We start from the raw sequence: 17,415 nt of genomic DNA on the forward strand, positions 1-17,415 counted from the left end.
AAGGCAGCATTAAATAGGGCTGATGAATTATTTCACACTATTTTAAGTGCTCTATGTAAGTTTGTGAGATTTCCATGCTACCTGTGTGCCACCTTGGAGGTAATCGGAATGAAAATCATTTAACTGAGGCAAGATCTCAATTGTCTGATTTAGTTCTTAAGTCAAACCAAAAGTAATGCTGCATCCACCTGGGCTCTGGATTCAAAGCCTGCTGAAAACAAGGCCTGGGCCTTCTGGAGAGGTCCAGGTACAGTCAGTAACAGGTACAGTCAGTAACAGGTACAGTCAGTAACAGCTGCGGATACGCCAGGGATTGAGCTGTGCGGAAATGAAGAACTCTGTACTGAAAATGTTTATCGGCTGAAATGAGAAAAGAAAAGCAGACAACTCCTGGAGATGGTGAACCTAAAAGGGTTTCACAGAAGTGAAACAGAAGCACAGAAGTGCAGCAAAATGGCCCATTCTACAAAGTGGAAGGTTCTTTATAACAAAAAGGTCTGCAGAGGCACAGATTTACCTACTGCATTCCTGTGCTTGATGAAATGGCAGCAAGAAATGGGTTTAACTTTAGGCCAGTAATGAGTTTTATTGTTAGGCCAGAGACTCAGACAGAGCTTCATATGTTTGTTTTCTACTAAAATATGTATGGAGACCCATCCATTTGGATTTACACAGAAAAGAACCTCTGTAGAAGAAATCTACATGAGGAGTTAAATACAAGTTGTTTCATCTACTTCCATTGTGTGGACAATGCAATTTTGTACAAATAAATATTAAAACAGCTTATAAACTTTTCCTCTTTTTCTCCTCTCTCTATTAGAGATTGTTATTGCCTTGTTCATATGGATTCACTGATTTAAGTGCACACTAGCAGTTGTCACAGAAAGTGTAAGAATGCCAAATATTTGACAGACAATATTAAGTAATTAAAGCTTTTACTGCATGGTGCTTCCTAAGGCCAGTGGTGCCTTTGTATTGAAAAGTAGCTGCACAAGGGAAGGCATCGGAACAGGAACAGCATATACAAATGTTGTTCAAATTTTACAGGAGAAAAGATCCAAAGGAGCTGTTGAGAATTTGCTAGCATATTCTTTTTGAAGGTATTGCATTTCTTTGGTCTCGATTACTGAACATTCCATCTCATCAGGCAGTGAATTTCTTAGCATATGTTCTCAGATCAAAGACATTGGCTCCCACCTACTAAAGCAGTACATTATCATGACTCAGTGAAAAAACAGATAAATCCCTTGAATGCCCTTAAGCAACACTGTGTTTCTGCATTCTGAAAAAATCTTCATAAGTCATGTAATGTTTTCCAAATCATCCAATTATTTTGGGACTGAATTAGTAAAGGATTCATAAATATAAAAATACACAGATATGTAAATAGGTTTCCACATTATCCTAACAGAGGCAGAAAAGGAACTACAGTATTTGCAATTGAGAGTTTGTATGCTTTTCAAGTTTTGCAAATAAAATTACTGGAAAATGTTATGCCTATTATCATATCCATCTATATAAAACAAGGTATTTGCTTTTGTTTATTGCTAAAAACATGTGAGTTTCTTTTGATGGTCTTCTTTGAATTTCTTTATACACTACCCTGAAACTCTGCCAGACTTTTGGGGTTTCCATGGGTATGGTGAAGAGAGCAGCTGGGCATCTCTAGGAAGCACAACAGCTGGATCTCACTGGTCAGCATGATGTATATTGTGGCAACAGAAGCAATCCAGGTATGCCTCCAACTCCACAAAACTTCCTCTTGGTTTGACTGAGGTAAATGACAGGAAAACTACCTTGTTCTTATCTTAGGATAACATTGTTTTATTGAATGTAAACAATGTATATTGACTTCAACATCTTGTAGAACAAGGAATTCCATAGTTTCAGTTGCACAGGTTTATTTCATTTGTGTTCTGGAATATAATAACAAAAAATATTACAGATACCAGAACTATCCTAAAATGTATAAAGTAGTCTACTCAAAGATACTGGCAAGCTTTTCCAAATAATGAATTTTCAAACTCCAACTTTGCATTTGTCCTAGGCACATCCACTCACATCTAAATTTCAATTAGTTACTATATTTTTATTTGTTTATTTCACAGAGTCATGGAATCATTCTGGTTGGAAAAGACAGGTAAAATTATCAAGTCCAAAACTGCATTACATGGTAGAATCTGGGGTAAGATATCTTATTCTTGAGATGTCTTATATCTCAGAAATAGTTGGTAGACTGTAGGGTTAAGTCTACTTTTGGCTACTTGAAAAAGAAAGAAAATTCTAAAGTCATCTTCCCTCTATTGGCAAAATAATTTCCCAATTGCCTATGCAATACAATTGTATAGACTCAAAAGGGGAAATTTGTTCCAGAATTTAACTCTCAACATCATAATATTTATATCTGGACAGGTCAAACCACATGGTCATTAGTCAATGGGTAGACACTCCTAGAGCAAAGTTCTGAAGTTTTCTTTCAAAATTGAAATTGTGATGAGACATGTTGCAAGTTCAAACAATTTTCTTCCTAGAGGGAACAAAGATTCTAAGTTCAGATGTATGCAGTTCATCAAAGGAATATTAGGATAAAATTTTGATTAGTGTCTATGTTATTCAAGGTTGTTAACTGGAATTCTTAATGTCAAGTCCTCTGGAAATCTCAGAAATTATCATATACAGACCCTGAAGCTGCACTGATTTCTGAGTAGTCTATCTGACTGATTTCTGAGTGGTCTATCTGCCTAAGCCCATATAAACCTCAGTGATATCTTTAAACCATAAAGTATTTTATTTGAGACACCTGGGGTTTTTTTTTGAGTTAGTTTATCAGCCAATTGGGAACATGGTTGTTGTGAAAGTGGTGGATATGCTATGTTCTATAAGAATTCTAAATCATGGTACCTTGCAGCATTCTGACTCAAATACTGGAAATCTTCATCAGTTCTAGTACAACTTTCTGGGTAATGGAACATTCAAAGCATCCACAAAGAGCACCTGTAGTCTTACTGACTAATTAATTTCTTAATTAAAGAAATTCACACTAATTTTCCTTATTAGCAATATATTTGTAGATTTTCAAAGAAATTGTAATTTTCAGTGTGTGTTCCATCATCCGGGTGGATTAAATTAGCAGGGCCAAATTATAACCATGTAGTTTTATCATGTAATTTATTAGATACAATAAAATATACAAGCATAAGGGATATTCTTTCTGATCAGAAATCAGACGTCTTGAGAAATTACAGTGATTGTGCATGAAACTGAGGACATGCCAAGAGATAGATTTGGTTTAGTGATCTGTCTCTTTCTGTAAATCTGTATTTCAAATACAATGAACCATTTACAACTGCATGAATATTTCCTTAGATACCTGTTGGAATTATAGCTACAAATATCTAGAAGTTGGTTGGAAAATTCTACTTGGGAAATATGGACCTTTTTACTTAAAGTATGTTAGACTTTAAATCCTTAACTATTACTTATGCTCGAAAATATATACTACTTGCTATGATGAATGGAATCACTCACAAGCATATTTCTTAATGACTGATTTGTTCATTAAGTCATCAAAACCCAGTGCTCTGGTGTTCACCCTTCAGCTCTATGCAGTAGTTGATGAAGTCAGAAGGAATTTGTTCACTGGCTTCAGAGGGGGCTAATTGAGCTTCCTGCCCTTCTTCAGATGTATAGGATCTTCTGGGTAAAAACTCTCTGAATTGCTCCCTGATTACATTGATTTCTCTGCTCTGTTTAAATATTCTCCAGTTGTAGCATTGATATACTCTAATTCAGTAAAGTTTCTAATTAAGATTTAGCTTATGTGCAAAACCTCGATGACAAAAATGCCTCCAAAGTTTTAATCAGCAAGTGTAATTTGTTATGGCTACATAATCCCTACAAAAATTTATTCAATCTTCAGGAGCTTGTTTTCTTTTCTGAAAAGCAGGACAGTAAAAAGTAACTTTCTGCCAGTTGATGGCATAAGGCAGTGTTTTGATTACAGAAGTGATTTTTCTGAAATTATAAAAAGAAGAGAAGTCTCATTACCATGGAAAAAACAAGTGACTCTATCTGAGTTCCCCTAAGAGTCATATCTTTTACAAGGTTAATGTTCCAGGCTTTAAAATAAAGACAATTTTACTGTTTAGGAAGAGTTAGAAAGGAATTCAGAATAAGTTCCAAGAGGATCAATAATCAAAGATTATTTCAGCGTAAATACCCCAATGCCTTGGGCATTTATAATCATGGCATTAGTCTTCTCAAAGGGGTAAGAAAATAATCCAATCTAGCTTTTACCCAGTCCTTTCCATCCCTCTCTCCATTGTTCATTTACTCAAATACTCTTGTTTAAGGAACCTACTCCCTATGTCAGCCTGTGTTGCAGCTGGTTGAGGTGAGAACAACAAGGTTCCTTTGACAAAAGACAGATGTGTCTCCACTCTAGCAGCTGTGGCATGGCTTTTCCCACAGTACTTAAGACAGAATAAATCACTCATTACCAGGGAGGTCTGTTTGGTATAAGCTGGGACGGGTGACTTCAAATAACTCCTCTGTTGCCTTTCCTTACCCAAATCATAATAAGGCTATTTGTCCTACCATTACACAAGAAATATGATGGCATTTCAGTCAAATATTCATTCACATGAATAACCTAAATAGTTTAAATAACCAAGAGTCAGAATTGCCTGTGTGATATTTCATGGTATCTTTTGTGAGGCAGTGTGGCATCCATCACCTGGGAGTAGAACTATTTCTGTCACACTTGTTCAGTCAGTAACATTTGGCATCCTGTGAGATGCAAACCATCTTGGAAGGCCAGTTCAGGAACCCAGTCTACAAAGAAACATAAAAAACAAAGTCAGACTCCTAAATATGATAGAAAAGAAATTCTAAAGTTGAAATACTTCTTTTTAACCTTTTGGAGAAGAGGAATTAAATAAAGTTATGACTACATGGCAAGGACAGTATGAACAAGAGTGAATCTTAGGAAAATTCACTTATGTCTTTTGTCTTTCTTGCTGTGTGGTAGACAGTTAAAATTTCATGATCTCGTACTGCAAATGTAAGAGTTCTTATTGCTTATATTTGAACTGTATCAAAAGCTTCTCCACCAGAAATACTATTAAGTTGTTATGGATAGTAAAAGGAAGGGCTTGACTTGCTGTAGCCGTGAATAAAATGAATACATGGCTTTCAGAATGCCAGTCACACACATTTTAAAAAGTCAGACTTGCTTGTTGGTTGGCAGCAATGTTCCCTGCTGCACTGAAATGTGCTCAGAATAAACTGTAGTGAAAGAAAAAAATTAAATTTCTGATTTTACTCTCTCAAAAATGACAAAAAAATTTGAGTTGTTTGGGATTTTTCTGATTAATAGGCTCATGACTTTATGTTCATTCTTTGAGATGCAGGTAATTTTCAATCCACCTCTGGGATCTTCTTTTCTGAATAAAGGAAAATATAATTCCAGAGTCTAGTCTATCAGTAAGATTTTTTAGTGCTCAAGTCTACACCATGAGAGGGAAAAGTTGCTGCTTTTGTGAACAGGAAAACACACTTTTCACAATCAACCACTAGGAGACAAATCATTCTAAACCCCAAATATAATTAGTTGATTTGTTAGCAGTGAAATATTTATGTTCCTCAGTCAATCTAGAGCAAGTATTAGCACAAAGCAATTTATAGGAATTCTAGACATTAACTCCTACATACCACACTCAGACTAAGAATAAGAGGCACCAAAAAAGAAAAAAAAAACCAGTCCTTCCATTGCCCAGATTATAGAAATAGTAATGTGAGTTCTGGTGAGTTTCAAACATACTACTTGGAAAAAAAAAAAAAAAAAAAAAAGGTATTTTTGTTAACACTGATTTTTTTCTGCATAAACTCATATACATTTTGAAATCAAATAATGTAATACTAGATATAAATCAACATAATAATTGGAATAAAACAAAATAGCCATACTTTAAAAGTATTGTATTTTGAAGATGCTTTGTTCTTCTGAAATCTTCTCCTAGAAGGGGATCCTTTGCCAAAGATTTGACCTATTTTTGAGGCAAAGGAACTGTTTTAACAGTGTAAACCTTCCTTAGTTAGTGACTTTACACCCAAATGGAGGTCTGATCTTTTTCTCTCCCAGACAAGAAACATAAATACTCCAGGTATGATTCTAGCCATTACCAAGGACCCTTATATATGTCACAGGTTTTAAACCTTAAACTTGCACCCAGCATTTCCCAAGGATCCATCTGAAAATGTTTTCAAGAGAAAATATTTTTTCTAACAAGCTAAGCCTTACTTTGACAGACTCTCTATAGCCCCACTAGAGATGCACCTCAGCTATTTTTGCCTTCCATATACTCACCCTAATCCTAGCCCTACACATATTCTGACCCTCAGCCAAGGACCTGCTGACCTGGCCCAGATTAAACAGATATCAGCTAAAGTACATTGTGCAACCTGCCCTCCTTTAGCAAACTCTCTAGCTCCACTCCAAATGCTATACTAGGTTTTGACTCTCTCTTGTTTTGAATTGCTAAGACCACCTTAAATTCAAGTTTTTGTAGGGACTAAAACCCAGAAAAATATAATCCCAGTCAGGCCTATCCCAGTTGAATAAAATTATTGTGGGATAATTTTTTTAATGTAGATTTTCTTTTCCTTTGTCAGCCACTTTGCAGCACCTAGCTCCAACCCTTAGGCTACAGATAATTTTCTTGGGCTAAATCTCAACAAAGTTCAAGACTGAGAAAGGAAAATATTTGAAATCCTTGAGTTTCTGTCATGCATGTACATATATTTGAACATTTATATGCATATAGTGGGGGAACTTAAGGTCCCTTCAAACCCAAACAATTCTATGCTTCTATCATTCAGTAATTGGCTCTGTGATTCTGTGTCTCTTTGTGTTTCTCTTTAAGACATGCATTTGTCACTGATACATACATTTGCATACACACATGTGCTTGCATTCCTGCATGTGAGCCAAAATACTCAGTAATTCCAGCACTATGAGACCAAGCTCCACAGAAGTCTAACCCTACCTGAAGTGTTTTTCCCCACTATAATATCTCATGTTTTTACTTTAATGCCTGTGGTGGCCTGTGGGAGCCCTGTAGCCCTGTGTTTCAAAGCCATAGCTGGGGGAATGACAAACTTCCAGCTGACACCAAACTTGTTCAATACTTGCTGCTCCGGTTGGATGCACATAAGTATATGGAGTCTGATGGGATTCATCCCAGAGTACTGAAATAGCTGCCTGATGTTATTGCAGGCCCTCTCCATTATTTTTCAATGTTTGTGAGTGCCTAGAGAGGTCCCAGTCAACTGGAAGATAAAGAATGTTGTCCTAATTTTCAGGAAGAGTAAGAAGCACCCAAGTAATTTCAGTCCTGTCAGTCTCACTTCAGTGCTTGGTGAAATTGTGGAGGTTAGGTTTTTCTGGGAGTTCTTGACAAACACTTGACAGACAATGCATTCTTTGGTCGCAGCCAGCATGGGTTGGGTTCGTGAGGGGAAAGTCCTGCTCAACCAACTTAATTTCCTTATATGACAAAGTTATCCATCTAGTTGACCAAGGCAAATGTGGGGGGTTTTATTTGAGCCAGTGTCCTGGTTTGTAAGATAAACTTGTATTCTATTTGTCATCTGTTGGAGGTTGGGTAGGTTTATTATCTCTTCCAAGAACAATGCTTTGCTCTGAAGAGGTAATGGTTTGTTAATGGACCATTGACTGACTCACTGCAGGCCTGGTGTTACACCATCCCATTGTGAGATGCTCCACCCAGAGGGGGAAGACAAGCACTCTTTTTATGGTATAAAGTGGTACCTTTTGGGAGTCAGAGCAGCTCTCTTTTTGCGGGATTCCCAGGGAAGTGGCCCCTTCGCTGGATTCCCAGAGGAAGACTGGCCCAACTGCCACCAGATCTTCAGAGAAAACTATACCCTTCTAAAGATCACCACTTCAGCTGCAATTCATCAGCCACTGCAAGAGGAGCAGCTGTCATTTCAACCAGACTGCTACCAACACCCCGAATCCTCAGGGTGTCAGGTTGTGGACTTTATCACTAGTTCTGTTTGTACCAATTGCATTTGCCTTTTTAAATTGTTTCTCCTAGTAAAGAATTTAGTTTCTCCTAGTAAAGAATTGTTACTCCCATTCCCATATCTTTGTCTGAGAGCCTTTTAATTTAAAAATCCTGGTAATTCGGAGGGAGGGGGTTTACCTTCTCCATTGCACAGGAGGCTTTTGCCCTCCTTCACAGACTCCTGTCTTGTCAAACCAAGACAGCCAGTTCTGAAATTTCTGATATCGTCTCTCACTTTTCTTTCTGGATGTGTCCAGCACATTTCTAGACAAGTCCATAATACATTTGGTGATCAATTGGCCAATGGGTCAGACTCAAAGATCTACAGTGAATGGGCCTGGTGGCTCTTCCCCAGAGCTCAACGCTAGGGTCAGCACCTTTCCAGTGTTTTTATAAATTATCTGAATGCAGGAGCAGAACCTACATTAAATTTGCTAATGATATTGGACTAAGGGTCTGTGGACTTCCAGAGGTTGGAAAGCAGCCCAGAGATCTGGGGGGCTTGGTCAATCACAAGTTGAATATGAGTGCCCGGCAGTCAAAAGGACCCATAGAGTGTCCTGGGATTTATCAGGCACAGCAACACGAACCATTTGAGGGAGGAGATGGTCCCACTCTGCACTGCTGTGGCTTCACATTGGGTACTGCATGCAGTTTTGGATGCCTCAATATAAAAAATTACATTAAACTCTTAGAGTGTGTGCAGAGAAAAACCACAAAGATGACGAAAAGCTGTGAGGGCAAGACTTATGAGAAGCAGCTGAAGTCACTTCATTTGTTCACCTTGGAGAAGAGAAGGCTGACAGGTCATAGTCTAGAACTTGCTCAGAGGAGGTAGTAGAGAGGGAGGTGCTTGATATCTCCCTGTTGACCAGCAACAGAACATGAGGAAGTGGAATGCATCAAGGGAAGTTCACACTGGACATTAGGAAAAAGTTATTTACTGGAAGGAGGGTTTGTCACCAGAACAGGCTTCCCAGAGAAGTGATCATGGCATCAAACCTTCCAGAGTTCAAGGAGCATCTGGATGATCTTATTAGTCATAAAAGTTAAGATTTACTTAACTCTTATACTACTGCTGCTGTGAGTAGCAGTAATTGGACTTGATGGTGATTATGGGTTCTTTACAATTAAAGATATTCAATGATTCTATGTATTTGTTTCACTATTTACACATATTCCGGATTACTGCTGAGTGGGGAGGGTAAAAGGAAAAGGATGTATATGCATCTGTGGGCACTGTTTTCATAATGAACTAGGTAATATGCATACTTTGAATAACTGTAAGTTTTAAACTGTACCTTTTCAAGACATTAATGTCAATTAAGGTGTTTTCTTTTTTATTTTTTTTTCCCACTGGAAGAAAAGAAATAGTAGAAAGTAAAATTTTTACTCGAGTGAAATTTATGTAAATTGATTCTGTAGCAGTAAGTAACAACTTCAAAGAAAACCACTGATGCTTGTGGGAAGACATTGTTCTAATAAAGACTATTCCTCTAAAGCTGAGTCAGAGTCTGTGTGTATTGGGTATGGCTGAGATGGAGCTCATTTTCCCCATAACAACCCCCACAGTGCTGTGCTGTGCGCTGGTATCTAGAAAGGTGCTGTAGCACACCACTGTTTTGTGATTTTTGTCAGCTGCTGGGAAGCACTGGCACAGCATCAATGCTGTCTCCAACATTCTGTTCGCCATCAGGCTGGGGACACAGCTAGGACAGCTCACCCAAACTGACCAAAGGGATATTCTATCCCTTATGATGTCAGGTCAGATATAGAAGCTAAGAAAAGGATGAGGATGGGGGACAATCATAATTTGCAATGTCTGCCTTCTGGAGCAGCGACTACACATACTGAAACCCTGCTTCCCAGGAAGTGTCTAGACATCACTCACTGGTAGGAAGTAGAGAATTACATCTCTTTTTTTCTTCTTTTTACTTGTGCAACATTTCATTTTTACTTTAGCAAACTGCCTTATTTCAACTTACTAGTTGCTTTATATCTTATTTTCTGTCCCTCCTCAGCTGACAAGGGGGAGTGCTAGAGTGGCTTGGTGGGCACATGGCATCCAGTCAAGGTCAACCCATTACAGTGTGATAATTCTGGCCCAGGAAGTCCCAGAGAATCCAGCAGGGTGCTTCTAACAAATGAAGTCCCCTCACATGAATGACAGAAAACTCTCAAGTTTTGATTGTGTTATTTGCCCGAGTTTGTCAGACGGCAGTGACTGAAATGGCACAAATCCACTAACAGGCACAGCTGGGACTCACACTAGAAAATAAATCAAAAAATATGGCTCCCTTTGCAAAGAGTTACTTAGCTCATTACATGAACAAAACTTGTTTCAGCATAAAAGGTGTAGGAGATACTGAACTATCTGCATTGCTTTGCTTTGATAGCAACTCTATCAAAATGTGAACACTATTGGGAAATAAAGAAACATGAAAAAATGTCACAACTGGTTTATAAAAACATTCTGTCAAGTCTATACTGCAGCTGCACACAGAAGCCTATTGAAAAATATTAAAAAAAAGCTCTTAATAAAACAGCCCAAAAAAGAAGATGGAGAAAATGCAAACATCATTAAAATATTACCCTTGTACTTGATGTTTGTTTTATTAAAATTTTTTGGTTCTGCTGATTCAAACAGCCTGAACCACACATATTGTAATTCACAGTCCAAAGTCTCTGCCACCTAATACATTTTAGTCAGCTCAGTCTTTATATCACTGATGCTGGAAAGAAATTCAGATCAGTTATCCGAGATTACAGTTGTTCTAAAAATAAATAGATTACTCATACATGACTGTTCAACTTCAAGTGGACAACAAAAATTGTAACAAGGTGGGGGGTGACCACTTCTCCCAGGCAGTCAGTGACAGGACAGGAGGAAATTGCTTCAAGCTGCACCATAGGAGGTCCAGGTTGAACGTTAGGAGTAATTTCTTCACTGAAAATGTTGCCAAGCATTGGAATGGGCTGCCAGGGTAGTAGTGGAGCCACTGTCCCTTGGAAGTGTTCAAGAAATGACTGGATATGATACTTTGTGCCAGAATGTAGTTGACATGGTGTTGTTTGGTCAAAGGCTGGACTCCATGATCCTGGAGGTGTTTTCCAACCTTAATAATTCTATGTGTCTATGATTCTAAAAATCATTAAGCTTTCTTAGTTTCTTTCTGTAAGCCTTTGCTTTCACGGACAAAGGTGCTCAGAAGGACAATGTTTTTAAGATCAAATGTTCAAATATTTTAAAATTCAGTTTCAAACTGAATTTTCAGAACCTGTATTCACAGCACACATATGATGCTTATACCTGATTGGTTGATGGTAAAATACTGACTGTAGTACATGAATATAGTATGCTGATCAGCCTATTAAATATCTCTTGAGTTTCTTTGGAAACATCTAAGACAAATTGTGCTGAATGTAGTGGTGACCCAGCTTGACTGGGAAGGGAAGGAAGAGCTCCTGTGAGGAGTAAGGAGGCATAAAACCAGTAAGTTTTCTGTAAGAGAAAGTTCCAGAAGTTGATAAATACTTTTATGAGGAAAACTATGCACTTCTATTGAGTCTAAACTTTCTCTAAATTGTATGTCTCTACAATGTTTTGATAATAAAGACCAAGTATTATACAGAAAATATTTAAGACAAAAGAAACACAATATACTCTTGCCAGTGGTTGGCCTGTTATATGTTAACAGATTGTTAGAAATAATATATTGAGAAAGAGAATATATCAACCAGGAATAACAGCATAGCATAGAGGCAGCATCTTTATTCAGGGATCAATAGCTGCTTTCTTCATCAGAAGTCGTGTCCTGTGAGGAGCAGCAAACAACATGGAGCATGTCTAGTTTGGAGAAGAAGGATTGATGGGTGCCTTCATTGCTGTCTGCAGCCTCCTGAAGAGGGGAGGTGGAGAGGTGGGTGCTGAGATCTTCTCCATAGGATCCAGATGGGACACATGGGGTTCAAACAATGGTTTGAATAATGCCTTGAACCAGAGGACATTCAGACTGGACACTAGCATTTCTATAGAGAGAGGGTGATCAAATACTAGAACAGGTTTCCTAGAGAGGTCATGGGTGCCCCAAATCTGTTAGTGGTTATGAGGCATTTGTACAGTGCCCTTAACAAAAGGGTATAATTTTGGTCAGCCCTGAAGCAATCACACTATTGGACTAGATAACTGTTGTAGGTACCTTCCAACTTAAGCATACTTTCCTCTTCTTGGGCTGTATTTTGACAAGAGGAAAACCAGTTATAGTTTTATTAAATGTCTTTAATAATTTTAAGGGGCTTTAACACTAAAAATTATTTAAAAAAAAAAAGAGGTTTAGAGGTGTTTCTGCTTGAGCAAGCAACATCCCTTGAGATGTGATGGAGCAAGAGAGACTGAAGGTCAACAGTTGTGAACTGAGCAGTTTTTCAGTTTTTATTTAATTTTCCTTTCTGTCAGATTCAAGAAATACATCTTAGAATGAATGAAAGATTAATAAATTAAAGATTAATATTTTAAGAAAACCTGGTTTAGTATTTTCAGGCATTGATTGATCTTCTGTGTGAAGACTTATTTCAATAAAATACAGGAACTTGAAATACAAGTCTGAATTTAGTGATAAAGTGTAGGAACTCCTATTTGTCTCTTCTGAGAGTTTGTCTTTTTGCCATTGAGGTACCTGGTAAATTCCTCTTGACATCAATACTGTGGTATCTGTTGTTTAGAAACAGGAGACAGGACACAAGGAATTGATACTAAGTTATGCTCCACATTTACTGAAAATGATCCATCATTCAGAGATTTTTGTGTCAAAATCATAAACCTGCATAAAAATGTACACTGACTGGTGCAATTAAAAAAACCCAAAACTTTTAAAATAATAATATTGCTTTGTATAATTTCATTTTATGTATTTGATACTGTAGTTTCAAAATTTCTGGTGTAGCCTCCTAAAATTTTAAATAGCAGTAACATAAACATGCAATGAATACTTTTACAAGACACAAAACTCAGATGCTTATGGAGACTAGGCAAATTCTAATTATGCCAGAACAGCCTCATAAAGTTTCTCATGGACTAAAATGCCCTGGGATCTCTTCCAAAAATTATCTTGTTTTGAAAAGTACCATAACCTGAGGGGTTTCACAGTTCGAGTGTGGAGAATGAGGTCAAACACACAGAAAAAGAAAGGAGTATAAAATGTCATCACTTATGACATATCTTTTTAAAGGAGGTCATTTTTATCAAGGCTTTTTCCCAATATTGGATAAAAAGAGCAAGAACAATGAATGCCATAATGAGATGGTGATGATTCTTTTGTTTTATTCTCTATGCTTCATAATCACATTCAGCAAGTCCAAATAAAACCCTGAAACAAGACACATCTAATCCAGTAGTGCTGTCTGCTGCAGCATACGCCTAAGGTCACAGATCCCTGCTGCTTCTAATTCATTTATAGCCCAATGGGGACCCAAGGCCACAATGTGAATGCTATCACTGATTTTCAACTCCCAGTGATGCCTTTTTTAATGCTTTAACAAAAAGACATAGATATTTTTACCAGAAATTTGTAATGGACAGACAGTAGCAGACAGACTGTTGTGGGTAGCACAATGGCCAGCATTGGACCCAAATTCCCAGTGCAAAGGAGACAAAAGCAAACACCAATGGCTGTGCCAGAAAACATGCAGCCTTGCAACAGACTGCCAGTGCTTTTTTGATATGGTTGTCATGAAACCCTCAGAAACCAGCTCATCAACTCTCCCTCTCCCTAGGTCTCAGCTAGGTTGTGTATACCTTGTTGCCCTTAACAAGTCAGGTCTGTGAGTTTTAGAAAGTTTATCCATGTCTCACCTATGACTTCTTATGTGGCAGAACGATGCACAGAAACTGTAGAAATGAGCACACTTAAAATATCTGACACCACTCTGCTCACACTCATTGGCAGCTACTCATACCAATAGTCATTATTCATTAAATACACTTTATCTAATTGCAGTAAACACTTTGAGCAATGAATATGTTATACCTTGTTAGAAATAAAATAGTTTTCTCTCCCTATATATTCCTAAGAGAAGGAGAATATCCAGAAAACTGTGTCACTTTAAAACATGCTACAGAAACCCCTATCATGAAGTGTTGTTTAAAAGTAAGGTAGTTTTTTATTGTACAGAGAAATGCTTTAAACAATTATGATTAGATTACTTTGGAACTTAACTCTTTTAAGATATAAAATTTCTCATAGATCATAAGTGTCTGTAAAGAGTTTTAGGCCCTAAGTATCTCTCCTCCCAAAAGCATTCCTAAATTGTGGTATCTCTAATTTACACAGTATTACTTTGAGCTGCTCTTATAAATAATGTCTTTACTAAATGGTTTTAGAATAAAACAAAATTTGCAAACTATATTTAATGCATTACAAAAAATTCAATTTAATTTGGTATCTTATGTATTTGCTTTGCAGTGGAAAATAAACATCTAGTGCTACTGGCTCAATAAAAACCGCAATCCATGAAAAAACATCTTCATACTTCTTACCATCTGAATGTTTTCAGCCTTTGTGATAAATACATTTTGTTTTTGTGTAGGACCCTACTGGGCTGATTTAGAGAGCATAGGGATAGGAGAGATTAGGGAAAATATGTATAAATATAGAAAATTCACATAGAAGGATACTTCTAAGTTGACCAAAATACTCTTTATGAGCATATAACATGATGTGATGTTGTTATAATGGTAGGCAAATCTCTCATCAGATATTCAGCCTATGCCTTAGCTCTGGCAAAAATCCTTTTATGCTATTTTCCTGACAGAAACAATCCCAAAATCATCTGTCATATTTAAGTCCACCAAAGTACTTAGTTTTAGGCTCTTTCTACACTAATGGAGCCAGAGGAAAAAGATATGCACAGCACACCCATCATAATTATCCCACAAAGGAATTAATTTTGCCTGCCTATTTTAGAAAGGGATAAAAATATTTCTGGGAACCCAGGTTCCTTCAACAAATTACACAGAAATTAGAATAAATTCCTTAGAACTAAAATTTAATCGTTAAGTAGTTTAGTTAAATTAATCCTCCAAGTAGATACAAACTATGGCATTAAAAAACCCATCTATTGCTAGTCTAGAATAAAAGGACTGTACACCTTGTAGCATCCCTTTACTCTCTGTCACCTGTCAATAAGTAAGTCATGGCCATTGGGTAAGACTGAAAAAGGGTTGAAAATAAATAAAGGAAAAATTGTAAGTGGGCCCAGTAACCAAAGAATCATTTAGCCTGTGGTCAGTGGACTGCTTGAACTTGTTAAAGCATCTGGAAATACTCTACAAAATGATTACAAACCCCAGCATGCCTGCAGACATCATCAGGAGCCAGGCATTTCTAGCATGTGTATTTCATTCTGTTTCTGTACATTAACCAATCAATTGCAAATTATTAAACATGTCAATAAGGTGATCCATGCCTGAGGTTTAGTTTTTCTCCAGATAAAAATTCAGAAGTTCATAAAATCAAAACCCCTATTCAAAACAGCAACTGCCTGTGTAACAAGAATTGCCTTTAAAAGCAAATATACTGAGAGACCTCAGACTTAGAAGCAGCATGAAAAAATTAATAATCTTCTTTTTAACAATAGTTTCTAAGAAAATGTCAGGGAGGTATTTGTGGCAGTGGACATATTACCTCTACAGCAATTGTGTTTATGTTATTACAGGATGTGGTTTTGATTCCAAGGTTTTCATTTGATGGTTCTTTGAGAAACACATATTTTTTAAAATGCTCTAATCAATCCTACATTGTTCTATTTTTCAAGTGTTTCTTGTAATCATATTACCACTTAATCACATTAGCATTTAAAAACTCCCAAACTAGATTACTGAATTGCTTTTTTTGGGGTTTTATTCAAATTTTAGCAAGTATCCATGAAGAAGAGAAATAAATGGGAATATTATTGGGAAAATGTAAAACAGAATGCAAGGCTGGACTACCAACTACCAGAAAAAGGGCTTAAGTACAGTAAGGGTACATCTGCTTTCCTACACAAGATAGATAAAATGTGAATACAGATCAGAAAATTTAAAATCATTTCACATTGATTTATCCCTTATTCACAGTAGTGTCTAGTTCTTTGAAGTAGAAACATGCATAGAAACACAGAAACACACACAGTTGATTCATTAGCTTCTCAAATAACAGCTCTTGCTGGCAAAACCTGTCATATGGATGCATTGTCTTTCTTCCACAGAGCAGAACAATTCCTTCAACATACTGTAAATTTATTTCTTGAAACATGCTTTTAGGACAAATGATAAAACACATACATGATAGTATAATTTTTTTCCAAATTTAAAGTAAACTGCAATAAAAAGTAGCAGCTAGCAGGAATAATCCTCTGTGTGTGAAATATGTGCAATTTTATTGATGGGCATTAAAAAAATATCCTGGCAGTTTAGACTTTCTTCAAAGAAAGTAGAAGGTGAATATGTTATCACTTACACATTTGAAATTGCCTTACTCTGGACACTGAAAATGTTATGGGTTTTTTCCTTGATAAGAAAATGCTAGATTTATTTTTTCCCAATTGCCAAAAATAGATCCAAGAATCTAAGAAGTTGGGTACTTGTTCTACATTGTAAGATAAAATTCAAATAATGTTCTCTAAATATTTTTTAAACCATCAGTTTATCTTTTCCATTCAGTAAAGTTATCACCCTTCCCTTTCTTATACACAGTGACATTGTAAGGTAAATTGTGCCTGATTAAACCTGATGTTGAAGCTAAGAAAGATGTCTGAGGCAGTTTAGCAATTAATGACTGTGAAGAAAAAGAGCCTTCTCTTCTTTCCTCCCTTCCTGTGCTCTTTTGTATAGACACATTTATGGGGTTTTATTTTTCCTGAAGCAGCTTATCCAGTACTCGCTAAGTATCTCTTTGTGCCAGTCCAACTCACCAATCCTGCAACCAGCAATCCAGTGAAAAAATAAAGACATTTCTTCCATATGGGTTGAACTGACTCACCAAATGTTGCAACCTGCACCAGAGTAGTACAGGAAAACAAGTGCATACAATTTGTTCTGTTTTAAAGAAGTTCACATATGTATGCTTCCCTTTTACTTGGAATATATGGACTATACTGTGATCACATCTGTGATCTTATAAAGCAGTTTAGCTAATGAGTGGGTGTTTTATTGTATTAAAAAAAGAAAAAAGCCCATCTAAATTGAGCTAAAAGTGCTACTAAATTTTTAAATAGTTTCCCTAAAACCTTAAATTATATTTTCAAAACCTTGACCTTTTTTACTTCTACCATTTGTTTCACCCACATA

The sequence above is a fragment of the Lonchura striata genome, chromosome 3 (assembly GCF_050655825.1).
Source record: "Lonchura striata isolate lonStrDom1 chromosome 3, ASM5065582v1, whole genome shotgun sequence".
NCBI lineage: Eukaryota > Metazoa > Chordata > Aves > Passeriformes > Estrildidae > Lonchura > Lonchura striata.